Genomic DNA, 16117 nt, shown 5'->3' with positions numbered 1-16117 from the left:
GATCCGCAGATGTGGAACCCATCTGCTATGCTGTGCTGTGCTGAGTTGGGTCCGACTCTGTGACCCCTTGGATTGTAGCCCACCAGGCTTCTCTGTCCATGGGATCCTCCAGGCAAGAATACTGGAGTGGGTTGCCGTTTCCTCCTCCAGGGGATCTTTCCGACGCAGCGTTCCAACCTGTGTGCCGTGTCTGCCCTGCATTGGCAGGTGGGCTCTTTACTGCTGAGCCACCTGGGAAGCCGACTGTAATCAAATACAGTTGATTTTTCCTAGTTTTCCTTATTTTGTCAAGAAGAAAAAGGATACAGCTAGGATGTACACAACTACCTCATTGCAAACCTAAATTTATGTCCTCCTGTCCTGACATTGCCAAAACGGTGGCTTCCTGGGGCATCGTCTTCCCGAAGTGCCTCAGAGAACTCATCTTGGATGCAGCACTTTGTGAGAGACAGAAAGGGCTTAGAAGGGGGTCCTTTGTCCCTAATGCCTCAGTTTTCACCATTTATTGCCTCCAGCTTTAAATTTACTCTTCTTACATAACAGCCCCAGTTTTGCCAATGCAGTTTTCAAGTACGACGGGCCAAATGTGTTGTGACTGGGTTGCCTAATTTAGAAACATGCTCTGTGAAAGTGGTTTTGTCCTCCTTGTGAAACCAGTTGTTACTCATAAACAAACATAATCTTTTCAACAGGTGGGTTTCACCTGTCACATTCCTGATGTTTATATTCACTTTAGCCTGGGGTTCTGGCTTTCCACCTCTGTACGCTGCCCCGGCTCGGTGACTGCACAAGGGACCTGTCACTCATGTGCTGCTGGGAGTTCCCTGGGCCCATTCTCACCGCCCATCCCTGCAGCAGCCTCCTCTTCCATGCATTCAGTGTCCAGTGAAGATGGGTCTGCCCTCCACGGCCAAGCCATCCTTCTATACTTTTGACCCCATTTTCTCCCCCGTTCTTTCAGGGCTTTGTTCCAGTAAATTATTGCCTTATCTCAGTCTTTCCCTTGATGTGGGGCCTCAGGCTGTAAGTGTTGGGCTTGGTAACAGAGACTGCTCCCTGCCTGTCAAGGACCAGGATTCTCCAACTCTGCTCCAGCAGCTGAAGGATTAAGCTCCCAGCCTCTGTTGGAGCTGCGGGTTGCCGGAGTGAGGTGGGCAGAAGTTGGCTGGGAGTCCTGGGCACACTTCTTGGGAAGGGCAGCTGCTGTAGATGTGACTGCAGCCGACCTGTGCTGAAGGGCGTGCGTACAGAGCCAGGGCGTTGTGCGTGGTATTTTTGACGATGTTGTGGAGCCTGTGTATTCCGGCTCTGACTGCTGTCTCTGGACTCCTTACTGGGAAAGAAGTCGCTTTCACCTTGGCCTCTCTTAGAAGTAGAGTATCCTCTCATGCATCTGCTAAAGCCCCCTGCCCGTTGTCTGTCAGAGCCACAACTGTCCCAGCTCTCTGCTCCGCGCTTTCAGGCTGCTCAACAAAGCAGAGCAGTGTCTGTTCCCCGCCTCTATGTCATCATCATCATCATCGCCCTTCAGGAGCTTCATGAACCAGACCAGGACTTCCGCTTTCACCTGTGAAAGACCAGATACTCTGAACAGCTACCACCCATCTGGCAGTAACTCAAAGAATTGTTACGTTTCGATTGAAGAAAAGAATTGTTTCTTTAACGTTGGTAAATGTGTGGCTGAGCTGTCAGGAAAGGAATCCATTCTCTGAGGCCAAAAACGATGTGAAAACAAAACTGCTAGAGAGGAGCAAGCCCTCAGCGCATGTACCCCCGGGGCTCCTACCGAGTCTTGGTGACTCTGAGCACCTCTGAGGGTGGGGTTGGGGGTTAGCAGGAGATAAGCGTTCAGGGAGGCTCCCTTGCAAACAGCTGGGCTTCAGCGTTGGGGGAACTGGCACTAGTTGAAAAGGAAAACAGTCCCCCTCTGAAGTCACTTAGACACCTTCCCTCCTGTGGGTTTGAGTTCTCATGGTACCTGTGGTCTAAGCATTTCCCATGCGAAATTCTTAAACAGATCCCATTGTAATGCCCCTGGGTTCAAGGTCAGAGCAACTGTATATGCACATGAGAACTCAGCTTTAATTTAGCACTCAAGATACTCTCCACAGGGACATGAGCTGGGAGTCATAAATCACAGGAGGCCTCAAATAAGGCATCTCAGATGAAACCCAGCAGAAAAAGAGTGCAAGCATCCTGCAAGAAGTTAAGAGTAACAGAATTTTCAAGACCAAAATGTGAGCACATTTAATAGTTGTAAGTAAGTAAAAGAATAAAGAAGGGTTGCTTATATAAGTCCCTTATAAAAATAACTAATGGAAGAAGGAATTAATAAACTGAAAAGTGGAGCCAAATAATTACCCCACAGGGAGCACGCAGAGACAAGTAGGTGGAAATAGAAGTTAGATTAAGAGATGTGGAGGAGTGGTGAGAATGCCTAACACATCACTTAAAATTTTAAAAAGCATTAGAAATAAGTAACATTTGGAAAGATGAAGGTAGAGTTTCCAGAACTGATGAAAGACATCAACCCTCAGATGCAGAAAGCTATACAAATTTCAAGTGAGTTAAATGAAGTAAATCCACACCTTCATGTATGTAATGAAACTAGAATATCAGAAAAATTTGTAGCACAGTGGGAAAAGTCAGATTACCTGTAACAAACACAGCAAAAATAAGGCTCACTGCCTTCTCAGCAGCATCAGCAAAAGCCAGAAGACTGTGATAGTATCTGTGGGCTAAAAGATGCATCAACAAAAACTATCAACTAAATTGTTAACACCCGGTGAGGCTCCATTTTTTAAACTTTTATATTAGAGTATAGCCAATTAACAATGTTATGATAGTTTCGTGTGGACAGAAAAGGGACTTGGCCGTATGTATGCATGTATCCATTCTCCCTTAAAGTCCCCCTTCAGCCAGGTTGCCACATAATTTAATGAGGCACTATTTTAGAAGTGAAAATGTCATCAAAAGACTTCACTAAAGGAAATTTAGAGGATTTACTTTGTGCAGAAGGACAGTGATGAAAGCTCTGAGATTCAGGAAAGCATAGTGACCAAAAAAACACTCATGGTTAAATCTGAATGAGCATTAACTTTATAAAACAATACAAATGATGTCTTGTTTACAACATTAAGATGAAATGGAACTGAAAAATAGGACAAATTAGCACAGAAATTGAAGGGGACTTCATTGGAGTGTAAATGTTCTTAGATCCTTAAAAAGTATTCAAGAGGTTGGTGAAAATATGGTTAAAAACCTTCAAGTAACAGTAAAATTTTTTTAAGTATATAATTTTAAAGTAGTGTGTCTAAGGGTGCTCAGTTAATTCAGTAAAAGACTAGACTGAAGAATAAAAAGAAAAGGCAGAACCATAGAAAGTCCAAAGTAAGGTGCTAGAATCTGAACAGTGAGCACAATAAATTAGATGGCTAACACTAATAGTGCTTGTCACCATATGACCCTGCAGTCATTCTCTTAGGTATTTACCCTACTTACTAAAACTTATGTCCATACAAAAACACAAATGGTTATAGCAGCTATGTTTATAATGGCCAAAACTCAAACAACCAGAGTGTCTATCCCTAAGTAAATGTGTAAACAAATTGTAATTTGATATAATGGAATGTAATTCAGCGATAAAAAGAACTGAGCTACCAAGCCACAAAAACCGCGGGTGCTAGATGAAATAAGCCAGTCTGAAAAGACTATTTTATGATTCTAATTATAAGACATTCTAGAGAAGGCAAAACTGGAGATGCTAAGAAAATCCGTGGGGAGGAGGAGGGAAAGTTAGGGAGTTGTGGGGTTGACATGTTCACCCTGCTGTGTTTAAAATGGATAACCAGGGACTTCCCTGGTGGTCCTGTGGGTAAGACGTTACCTTCCAAAGCAGGCGGTGCAGGTTTGATCCCTGGTCAGGCAGCCAAGATCCCACATGCCCCATGACCAAAAAACCAAAACATAAAACAGAAGCAATATTGTGAGGAATTCAATAAAGACTTTTAAAAATGGTCCCCATCAAAAGCAGTCAATAAAATGGATAACCAACAAACCCACTGTATAGACTAGGGAATCCTACTCAACTGTTATGTAACAACCTAAATAGGAAAATAATTTGAAAAAGAATAATACATTTTTCTGTATAACTGAATCATTTTGCCGTACACCTGAAACTCACAGCATTGTTAATCAATTATGCTCCAATATAAAATTAAAGAAAAAGGTCACAGAAAAAAAAATCAGTGGTTCCAGAGGCTCAAGGGGATGGTGGTTGAATAGGTAAAGCACAGGATTTCTAGGACAGTGAAACTGTTCAGAGGGTGGGGGTATGATGATGTTCATTTGTCAAAACCCACAGGACATTACAGCACAAAGAGTGAATCTTTATGCACGTTTAAAAAAAATCACATCAGGAGCTGGAATACATGGATGGAAGACAGAATGACGAAACAACCATATTATAAATGTATGAAACAACCTCGTGGAAGGAATTGAGGGGAAGACGACCTTGGAAATGAGTAACCTTGGACCTACGTAACCTTGGAAATGAGTGGCGTCTGTAAGATGAAGCACAAGAGGAACTGCATGAGGACTAGGCTGCAGCTGATAAATTTCTCACGTTGGCGCCTGTTAACAGTGGAGATACGGCTCTGATGCACTAGATTTAAACCAATGGAACCAGGTGGTGGGAGCCAGGCTTCTCTCGTTATTTAGAGTGTGAGGTTACAGATAGCCCAGAGTGATCCACCTGGAATGGATTAGAGGTGGCCCCTCCCTGCGAACTCACACAGGCACAGCTAGTTACAGGTTTAGATGGCATGTATACGCAGGTTTAGGAGGGCTGCTGCGGGGCGCAGGAGGGCCGAGGGGAGCTACTCCACGTTCAAGGTCAGGAGGGGCGGCCGTGAGGAGATACCCCTTGTCCAGTGTAAGGAGCAGCAGCTGCGCTTTGCTGGAGCAGCCGTGAAGAGATACCCCACATCCGAGGAAAGAGAAACCCAAGTGAGACGGTAGGTGTTGCGAGAGGGCCTCAGAGGGCAGACACACTAAAACCATAATCACAGAAAACTAGCCAATCTGGTCACAGGACCACAGTCGTGTCTAACTCAATGAAACTAAGCCATGCCATGTGGGGCCACCCAGGACGGTCGGGTCATAGTGGAGAGGCCTGACAGAATGTGGTCCACTGGAGAAGGGAATGGCAAACCACTTCAGAATTCTTGCCTTGAGAACCCCATGAACAGTATGAAAAGGCAAAATGATAGGATACTGAAAGAGGAACTCCCCAGGTCAGTAGGTGCCAAATATGCTACTGAGATCAGCGGAGAAATAACTCCAGAAAGAATGAAGAGATGGAGTCAAAGCAAAAACAATACCCAGTTGTGGATGGGACTGGTGATAGAAGCAAGGTCTGATGCTGTAAAGAGCAATATTGCATAGGAACCTGGAATGTTAAGTCCATGAATTAAGGCAAATTGGAAGTGGTCAAACAGGAGATGGCAAGAGTGAATGTCGACATTCTAGCAATCAGCGAACTAAAATGGACTGGAATGGGTGAATTTAACTCAGATGACCATTATATCTACTACTGTGGGCAGGAATCCCTTAGAAGAAATGGTCATCATGGTCAACAAAAGAGTCTGAAATGCAGTACTTGGATGCAATCTCAAAAATGACAGAATGATCTCTGTTCATTTCCAAGGCAAACCATTCAATATTAGGGTAATCCAAGCCTATGCCCCAACCAGTAACACTGAAGAAGCTGAAGTTGAACAGTTCTATGAAGACCTACAAGACCTTTTAGAACTAACACCCAAAAAAGATGTCCTTTTCATTATAGGGGACTGGAATGCAAAAGTAGGAAGTCAAGAAACACCTGGAGTAACAGGCAAATTTGGCCTTGGAGTACGGAATGAAGCAGGGCAAAGGCTAATAGAGTTTTGCCAAGACAACGCACTGGTCATAGCAAACATCCTCTTCCAACAACACAAGAGAAGGCTCTACACATGGACATCACCAGAGGGTCAACACCGAAATCAGATTGATTATCTTCTTTGCAGCCAAAGATGGAGAAGCTCTATACAGTCAGCAAAAACAAGACCAGGAGCTGACTGTGGCTCAGATCATGAACTCCTTATTGCCAAATTCAGACCTAAACTGAAGAAAGTAGGGAAAACCACTAGACCATTCAGGTATGACCTAAATCAAATCCCTTATGACTATAGTGGAAGTGAGAAATAGATTTAAGGGACTAGATCTGATAGACAGAAAGCCTGAAGAACTATGGACGGAGGTTGGTGACATTGTACAGGAGACAGGGATCAAGACCATCCCCATGGAAAAGAAATGCAAAAAGGCAAAATGGTTGTCTGAGGAGGCCTTACAAATAGCTGTGAAAAGAAGAGAAGTGAAAAGCAAAGGAGAAAAGGAAAGATATACCCATTTGAATGAGGAGTTCCAAAGAATAGCCAGGAGAAATAAGAAAGCCTTCCTCAGTGATCAATGCAAAGAAATAGAGGAAAACAACAGAATGGGAAAGACTAGAGATCTCTTCAAGAAAATTAGAGATATCAAGGGAACATTTCAGGCAAAGATGGGCTCGATAAAGGACAGAAATGGTATGGATCTAACAGAAGCAGAAGATATTAAGAAGAGGTGGCAAGAATACACAGAAGAACTGTACAAAAAAGATCTTCACAACCCAGATAATCACAATGGTGTGATCACTCACCTAGAGCCAGACATCCTGGAATGTGAAGTCAAGTGGGCCTTGGAAAGCATCACTATGAACAAAGCTAGTGGAGGTGATGGAATTCCAGTTGAGCTATTTCAAATCCTGAAAGATGATGCTGTGAAAGTGCTGCACTCAATATGCCAGCAAATTTGGAAAACTCATCAGTGGCCACCAGACTGGGAAAGGTCAGTTTTCATTCCAATCCCTAAGAAAGGCAATCCCAAAGAATGCTCAAACTACCGCACAATTGCACTCATCTCACACGCTAGTAAAGTAATGCTCAAAATTCTCCAAGCCAGGCTTCAGCAATATGTGAACCGTGAACTTCCAGATGTTCAAGCTGGTTTTAGAAAAGGCAGAGGAACCAGAGATCAAATTGCCAATATCCGCCGGATCATCAAAAAAGCAAGAAAGTTCCAGAAAAACATCTATTTCTGCTTTACTGACTATGCCAAAGCCGTTGACTGTGTGGATCGCAATAAACTGTGGAAAATTCTGAAAGAGGTGGGCATACCAGATCACCTGACCTGCCTCTTGAGAAACCTATATGCAGGTCAGGAAGCAATAGTTAGAACTGGACATGGAACAACAGACTGGTTCCAAATAGGAAAAGGAGTACGTCAAGGCTGCATATTGTCACCCTGCTTATTTAACTTATATGCAGAGTACATCATGAGAAATGCTGGGCTGGAGGAATCACAAGCTGGAATCAGGATTGCCGGAAGAAATGTCAATAAGCTCAGATGTGCAGATGACACCACCCTTATGGCAGAGAGTGAAGAGAAACTAAAAAGCCTCTTGATGAAAGTGAAAGAGGAGAGTGAAAAAGTTGGCTTAAAGCTTAATATTCAGAAAACTAAGATCATGGCATCTAGTCCCATCACCTCATGGGAAATAGATGGGGAGACAGTGGAAACCATGTCAGATTTTATTTTTTGGGGGCTCCAAAATCACTGCAGTTGGTGACTGCAGCCATGAAATTAAAAGACGCTTACTCCTTGGAAGGAAAGTTGTGACCAACCTAGATAGTGTATTAAAAAGCAGAACATTACTTTGCCAACAAAGGTCCGTCTGGTCAAGGCTATGGCTTTTCCAGTGGTCATGTATGGATGTGAGAGTTGGGTGGTGAAGAAAGCTGAGCACCGAAAAATTGATGCTTTTGAACTGTGGTGTTGGAGAAGACTCTTGAGAGTCCCTTGGACTGCAAGGAGATCCAACCAGTCCAGCCTAAAGGAGATCAGTCCTGGGTGTTCATTGGAAGGACTGATGCTGAAGCTGAAACTTCAGTACTTTGGGCACCTCATGAGAAGAGTTGACTCATTGGAAAAGACCCCGATGCTGGGAGGGATTGGGGGCAGGAGGAGAAGGGGACGACAGAGGATGAGATGGCTGGATGGCATCACCGACTCAATGGGCATGAGTTTGAGTAGACTCCGGGAGTTGGTGATGGACAGGGAGGCCTGGCGTGCTGCGACTGTGGGGTCGCAAAGAGTCGGACACGACTGAGCGACTGCACTGAACTAAACTGATACACAGGTTTATCAGGGCTTCCCTCATAGCTCAGTTGGTAATCCGCCTGCAATGCAGGAGACCCCGGTTCTATCCCTGGGTCGGGAAGATCTGCTGGAGAAAGAATAGGCTACCCACTCCAGTACTCTTGGGCTTCCCTTGTGGCTTAGCTGGTAAAGAATCAGCCCACAATGTGGTAGACCTGGGTTCAATTCCTGGGTTGGAAAGATCCCCTGGAGAAGAGAAAGGCTACCCACTCCAGTATTATGGCTTGGAGAATTTCATAGACTATATAGTCTATGGGACCACAAAGTGTTTGGGGTCGCAAAGGTCGGACATGACTGAGCGACTTTCACCTTCACATACACAGGTTAGTAAACACATTTCCTTGATCTGTCAGTTGAAGGGGCTTAAAAGCAATGACTCTCCCATTGCAAAGATCACACCTACTATTCAGATACTGGTTTCTAATACCATTTCATAAAGAAGAAACCAAAACTCTAGAGAAGTGGCTGATTCTACCACAGGAGTAGAAAATCGACAAGACCAACCTGGATCATCTTGTAGTGCCAGAAAGGAAAGATGTGCTCAAAACAAAAGCAAAAATCACAATGATAGCACTGTGTGGAAGGAATGCAGGAGTCTCCTAATGACTGGACACTTTGGGCAACAAAATAAATACTGGACTCCAACCTAAGTGTAAAGTGAATATCCATGAGTCCGTATAGATAAATGATGGAACAGACACACAGATTGAAGAGACCATTTCCTGCGCAGAATTTGGAATAATTTATGTAGCTACTCCATCCACATTTAAGATGGTCTACTCTTCTAATGTGGGCTGCACACGGTGACTTCCTTCCCGAGTGAGCAGCGTGGAAAGGGATCAGGGTGGGGAGCAGCTTTACAGAAAGCTGCCAAGCTCTGCCACCCAGGTGACCAAGGTCAGAACCACTAGCTGTGAGGCATGTTGTTAATAATAGTATGGCCCCTGGGTATTGATGGGGTGAAAATGACACAAGGCAAGCTCTTTGATCTTCCTCCTCGAAACCCAGACCTGTACACAAACATCTGACAAATCCCGAGTGAGGAATGTTCTATAAAACAGATGATCAGAAATCTTCAAAACTGTAAAGCTTACCAAAAACAAAGGAAATGTGAGAAACGGACCCAGCCCTGCAAAGAGATCCCCAAGGGGATGTGACAACGTAATATAAGACAGTGTCCTGATGGGATTCTAAAACAAAATGAAAGAATTCTCAATAAAGTGTGGATTTCGTGCATCAATATTGTATTGCTTCACTAACTGTAACAAATGTCCCATATTAATATAAGATGTAAGAAGAGAGGGATTGGGTGGAGCTTGCATGTGTACTCTGCTATTTTGTAGATTTTTCTGAACATCAAACACCATGTTGAGAAAATAAAAGTTGATTTTTTAAAAAGTCTGGTGGTTCATGAACCACATCAAACTGGAAATTGTCACTAGTGTAAGCAAGGTGGTGCTCAGCTCTTGATCGTCATCCTGTGTGTAATAAAGTGCCAGGATTAAATGGCAAATGTCTTAGTTGGAATCCACCCAAGTGCAGAGCAAGTTGAGGGCTTGGGTGCCAATTGAGAGGGAGATCTGGGAGGCTGGGGGGCGGGCGGAGAGGCCAGCGTGAGGGTGAGAGTCTGTGGGCAGTGCTGTGTGCAGTGGGAAGTCAACCCCTTAGGATTCTCTGAGAAACCCACAGTGTCTTCCACCCACAGGGTGGGGGCTAGGCCACTTATCCCCCATCCCTGGCCCCCACTGCTTGAAGGCTGCTCCCAGGGGGGTGAAACCCTGTGCCCTTCTGGGCTGCTTCTGCACCAGGGCCAAGCAGGCATCTATCTGGGAGGAGGACCTCAACAGACAGACACGGGTAGTGTGCCTTTTAGGTGGGAAGCTGGTGGTGCACAGCCAGTCTGAGCTTACCCGGAAGTTTGCTCTACTTTATACATTTAAAGAGCCTGCTTAGACATATTCAGACATAGATTTTTGTCACATATCACTCTTGTGCATACATAAAAATGAAAGCGAAATAAATCGGTTGAGATAATCCTGAAGTGTCCTCTTCGGAGTCCGGCTCTAATGCTCTGTGCTATTGAACTTGATGCTGACACTTCTCTGATCCTACCAGTAGGTGGCGAGCTAAACCAACTTGATCCCGACAGCTTCCTGGCTAGCAGTCACTTCAGCACGCACCCTGACCTTGAAAATGTTAATAACGGATGGGAAACGTGCTTAGAATTGATGAAATGAGTTAGTTCTAGTGCCTATGCCTAGTGGATGAAGAAGGCTATTTTAACTTAATTATTTTAGCATTTAATTTTGAAAGCAGATCATAAACTCCAAACCTGTTCATTGACATTTTAAAATGTTGAAATTAACCAGCTTCCCAATAGGAAAGATGCGGCTACTATTCTTTGTATATCTATTAAAGCAAATGCAATATTTTTTAAAAATTAAAGCCCAATATTTCTATTTTGTAGGTAACTTTCTCTGATAATTTTTAAAAAATTTAGTCATTTCAAAACATAGATCATAAAAAGTTATAGTTAGTAAAGAGTTGGGTAATTAACAAATCAATCCTTTGCCTTTTGCAAATATTACAGAAAACAACAAAAAAACCTTCCAACTGTTTGTTCTATCCCTTGGATCTGAGATCCCCAAATGAAATAGTGTAATAAACATTCATACACACACATGCATGCGCGCACACACACACACACACACACACACACGCTGTACCGGACTGGTCTATATTGTAACTGCAGTAACTAAATAAAAGTGAGGATAAATCTGTCAGCCTCTTGTTATCCCACTTGCTGACTTTGAGCCCCAAAGAGTTTATGATTCCATTTTGGTTTCCCAATGCAACTGGAAAGAAAATGGGAGAAGCCCAGAACACTTGGCAGATTTCTTACCAGGAATCAATGCAGTTTCCAAACTCTGTGCCAAGGTATCCCAGATTCCCGTAGCAAGTTAACGGGAGGGGGAATATCCTAAGAGGTCAGGGGAAACACAGCAACACTGCGCATTCATCAGACACTACAGCAGCTGCCAGCTCCAAGGAGCTCAGAGCCTCGATATTAGCTTGCCCTGCCCCTCTTCCGATGACGTCGTACCCTTCAAAGCTGGGTTTTGGGCAGTTGCTGTGTTAAAAGCACATACAGCTCAAAAGTCAGTCTGAAACAGGGCATGAGGGTGTCAGTGTCAAATTCCAAGGTGGGGAAGGTGTGCTGTGCCCAACAGGAACCTGTGCTCCATTCATAAGTGAAAAAGTAAGCTTATTTTTCTTTCAGTTTTCGTGTGTGTGTGTGTATGAGCTTTCCTGGTAGCTCAGCAGTAAAGAACCCACCTGCCATGCAGGAGACACAGGTTCGATCCCTGGGTCGGGAAATCCCCTGGAGGAGGAAATGGCAACCCACTCCAGTATTACTGCCTGGGAAATCCCATGGACAGAGGAACCTAGAGAGCTACAGTCCCTGGGGTCACAAAGAGTCGTACACGACTGCATGCATGCACATGTGTATGTGCATCTGTGTGTGTGTGTGTGTGTGTATGAACAGCTAGAAGATTGTAGGACATAAGTGCTTGTTAAGTTGTATGGCCCTAACTACTTAATAAAAGAAAGTGGTACCTATTTCTTTCCGTTTAGGGGCACAGTGAAAAATTTACTGAGCTGTGAACCTATGCAAGGTTGGGAACCTCTGCTGCTGCTGCTAAGTCACTTCAGTCGTGTCCAACTCTGTGTGACCCCATAGAAGGCAGCCCACCAGGCTCCCCCGTCCCTGGGATTCTCCAGGCCAGAACACTGGAGTGGGTTGCCATTTCCTTCTCCAATGCATGAAAGTGAAAAGTGAAAGTGAAGTCGCTCAGTCGTGTCCGACTCTTAGCGACCCGATGGACCGCAGCCTACCAGGCTCCTCTGTCCATGGGATTTTCCAGGCAAAAGTACTGGAGTGGGGTGCCATTGCCTTCTCCGTGGGGACCTCTAGTGAATGGGTATTCTGGTTTATAATGAAGTCTGGATTATAGTGGTCGGAACAAATCCATCCCTGAGACTTTGAGTTAAGGGGTAGTCTTGAATATGTCAGGCTGAGGACCACAACCTGAAGGCTGGTGTGTGACTCCAGATTACCCCTGGGACCAGCTTTCCTGGAGCACACAGCTGCATCTTTTTCACCACCTGCAGCAGAGCTAGTGGCTTCTCACGGTGCCATTAAAGCTTGTGTAACCTCCCTGGCCTCAGTTTTCTCATCTGTAAAAGGGATCCAACCCAGGCAGTTATTACGAGGATTACATGAACTAAGATTTGTAAAACATTTAGAAGAGTTTGCTGATGTTTTACTGGTGTTGATGTTGTGACAAGAGTAATTGCCATCGCTGGCAGCAGCAGCTTCCTAATTTTTGAAAGCACAAAGCCTTTCTCATGAGGGTAGGTTTGCTCATTTGAGATTAATTGCTTAGTCCTAGTGCTTGTGATTATAAACTGGACCTCATATGACCCAGAAATTCTCACAGTAAGTTTGTCAGGACGGTTTGGGAAGAATCTTACATCATATCTCTTCACATTCTTATTTGGGGAACTTCATGTAGTATTCTTCCCATTTTTATTTGCACCATTACATAATCCTTCTGTATAATCTGTTTTCTCCTCCGCCCTTTTACATTCTGCTTAGGGTGTTAGGAAAATACCCATCTCTCTCTACACTATCCTGTACTTTCTTGTCCTAGTGAGTACAATTCTTAGTCCAAAGCATATGAGACTTTTATGTTCTCATACTGTTTCATTTATCACTTTCCAGGACAACTCTTCTCCACATGGATTAAATGCTGGGAGGCTCTTTGCCTTGATTTGTCTCTTTTTAGAGTCTCTACTGTGTAACAGTTGATCATGTGATATCATGTTATCCATCAGCCCTCCTAATGGATGCACCCTCTCAATTACAGGAACGGCATCGCCATGGAAAGAAGGCCCTGTGCTGGGCTGTGCACCATCCGGTCTGTTCCTGTCCTCCTCCGGGATCCTACTTGTGAATTCTTTCAGAATAACGTACAGCTCTGAGGCCTGTGACCACACTCACAGACAGGAGGATGAAGATCGCTGGGCTCCAAGGCATGTTTTACATTTTCCGTTGGATTAGAATGAGTCAGAGAGAAATGGCGTCAGCCAGCTGGTCATGAAGCAGAAGGAAGGCCCCTGAACTTGAGAACTTCCCCGGAGGATTCTTGTTTAATCTCCTCTAACTTTTCCTTGGCAGATCCTACCACTGATGCTCAGCCAGACATGTCCTTGGCAATGAGAGGTCTTGGAAGAATGAGCTTTCAGTTACTGGGTACATTTTTATGTTTCAGGCAGTAAACAGTGGTTGAGAGAGTGTGGCACATCTCTTCAAAATGAATTCTGAGTCATATTTGATTTGCTCTTCTAGTGACTTTGGAACATGTTACAACATATCCAATAGATAGAATTCTTTCAACACTCTCCTAGCGTCCACATGTGTTTGTGACCTCCCATAGTTCTTACTCCAAGCCCAATAAGTGCATCTTTTAGAGAAAGAATGAAGGAAGGAAGGGAGGGAAAGAAAGATGGAAAGGAGGATTGTGTGTGTCACTCAGTCGTGCCTGACTCTTTGCAATTCCATGGACTGTAGCCTGCCGAGCTTCTCTGTCCATGGGATTCTCCAGGCAAGGATACTGGAGTGTTCTTCTCCAGAGGATCTTCCCTACCTAAGGATCGGACCGGGGTCTCCTGCACTGCAGGCAGATTCTTTACTGACTGAGCTACCAGGGAAGCCCAGAAAAGGGGAGGGAGGGAAGAATTCATATTATTTGGAGGCCCTGTGTTGGCAACTATTTGTAAGTTAATGATTTTCCCTTCTCTTTTGTAAATTGAACAGTATGTGGATCAGAAGCTTTGCAATTTTTGTTCAGGGCTTTTATTTGCTTGGAAAGGACCATTGCGAGGGTTTTGTTAATTTTCTTTTGGTACCTAGAGTCAAGGAGACTTCTGTACAGGATTTCTGCATGATTTAATGAATTGATGCTTTTGAATTATGGTGCTAGAGAAGACTCTTGAAGGTTCCTTGGACAGCAAAGAGACTAAACCAGTCAATCCTAAAGGAAATCAACCCTGAATATTCATTGGAAAGACTGATGCCAAAGCTGAAGCTCCACTACTTTGGCCACCTAATGCAAAGAGCTGACTCATTGGAAAAGACCTTCATTCCGGGAAAGACTGAAGGCAGGAGGAGAAGAGGGGGATAGAGAATGAGATGGTTGGATGGCATCACGTACTCAAATGGACATGAACTTGAGCAAGCTCTGGGAGATAGTGAAGGAAGGGAAGCCTGGGAGTCCATGGGGTTACAAAGAGTTGGACACGACTTAGTGAGTGACCAGCAACAGCAATGACACCACTATCAGTGTTTGATTCCATGGTTCTAGGAAAAAGTTTTAAATAGCAGAAGTAGTTTAAGAAAGAAAGTTTTCACTAAAAATCCACAAATCATTATACTTTATTGACCAAGATTTGCTCATAGTTATGTATAAATGTTTGCAAAAGCAAAGAAATTCAACACCTCAGAGTTCCTGAAGACCTTCCAAGGCCACTACCACGCAGTGTCCTCTTTTGAAGATGGCAGGCCCACTGAGTCAGCACACTGGAACCCAGGGAACTCTACATATTCCCAGATAAAACAACTGCAAAGCAGGGGCTTTCAGCTCAAGAAGCAATCACTAGTTGCACGTGTGGCTGCAGCAAAGTCAATTAGCCCCTGCCTGGGGCCTACAGAAGAATCAGCTCAGGACCAGGGGACATTGTGAGGCTGGTCTGAACTGCACATAATGAATTTGGCCTTTCCTAGGGAGAAGGTGTCTTTCTTTCAGATTTTTCTCAAGATGTGCAGAATAGGTGGGTTTCCCTGAAGTATCTGATCTCAACTTAGTGTGGCCAGGCAGAAAGGAACAAAGGATGCTGAGTGGATCCTGGGGCCAGTCCGTGAAGTTGACGCATAAAATTTAAGCTACTGGGATTTGGGCAGAACCAGAGGAACTACCAAGTGGTTGAGGAGAGTGTTCCAGAGTTATATCACCCCAGTCTGGAAGCTACCTTTCCTGCTTGTTTTTTTGTGACTTTGGGCAAGTTATTTAATTTTTCTGAACTTCAGTTTCCTCAACTGTAAAATGTAGATGCTAACGATACGGACCTCAGGGGTGTTACAAAAATCAATATCATAATTACAGGGCCTCCATGGTGAGAAGTGGTAAAGAATCCACCTGCCAATGCAGGAGACACAGGCTCCATCCTTGGTCTGGGAAGATCCCACATGCTGCAGAGCAACTAAGTCCTTCTGCCACAACTACTGAGTCTGTGCTCTAGAGCCGGGGAGCTGCAACTATTGAGTCCATGTGTCACAATTACTGAAGTCCTAGAGCCTGTGCTCGGCAACAAGAGAAGTCACCGCAATGAGAAGGCCACACCCTGCAACTAGAGGAAAGCCCATGCAGCAGTGAAGACCCAGCACAGCCAAAACTAAGTAAATAATTAATGAATTAAAACAAAAAGACCAGTGAGCTCTCAAAGGAGGCCACTTTGAATATAATTATGATACAAATTAATGCCTGCATCTTGCTTTGATAAGTCTTTGCTCTGATAAGTACTAGGTGTTTATTATGTGAATTCATTTATTAGACCTGGAGTTCTAGCTGCTATTACTGCCCTACAACCCATCACAGACCTAGCACATGAACAGTCATCTTTGTGTTAATGCTCATGAGTTCTGTGAATCAAAACCCAGTGGGCATGGCCTTCTTTTGCGCCACCATATCGGGACCCTCAG

The sequence above is a fragment of the Cervus elaphus genome, chromosome 11, assembly GCF_910594005.1.
Source record: "Cervus elaphus chromosome 11, mCerEla1.1, whole genome shotgun sequence".
Classification (NCBI taxonomy): Eukaryota; Metazoa; Chordata; class Mammalia; order Artiodactyla; family Cervidae; genus Cervus; species Cervus elaphus.
The sequence above is the reverse complement of the archived record's forward strand: the minus strand, read 5'-3'. Positions refer to the sequence as shown.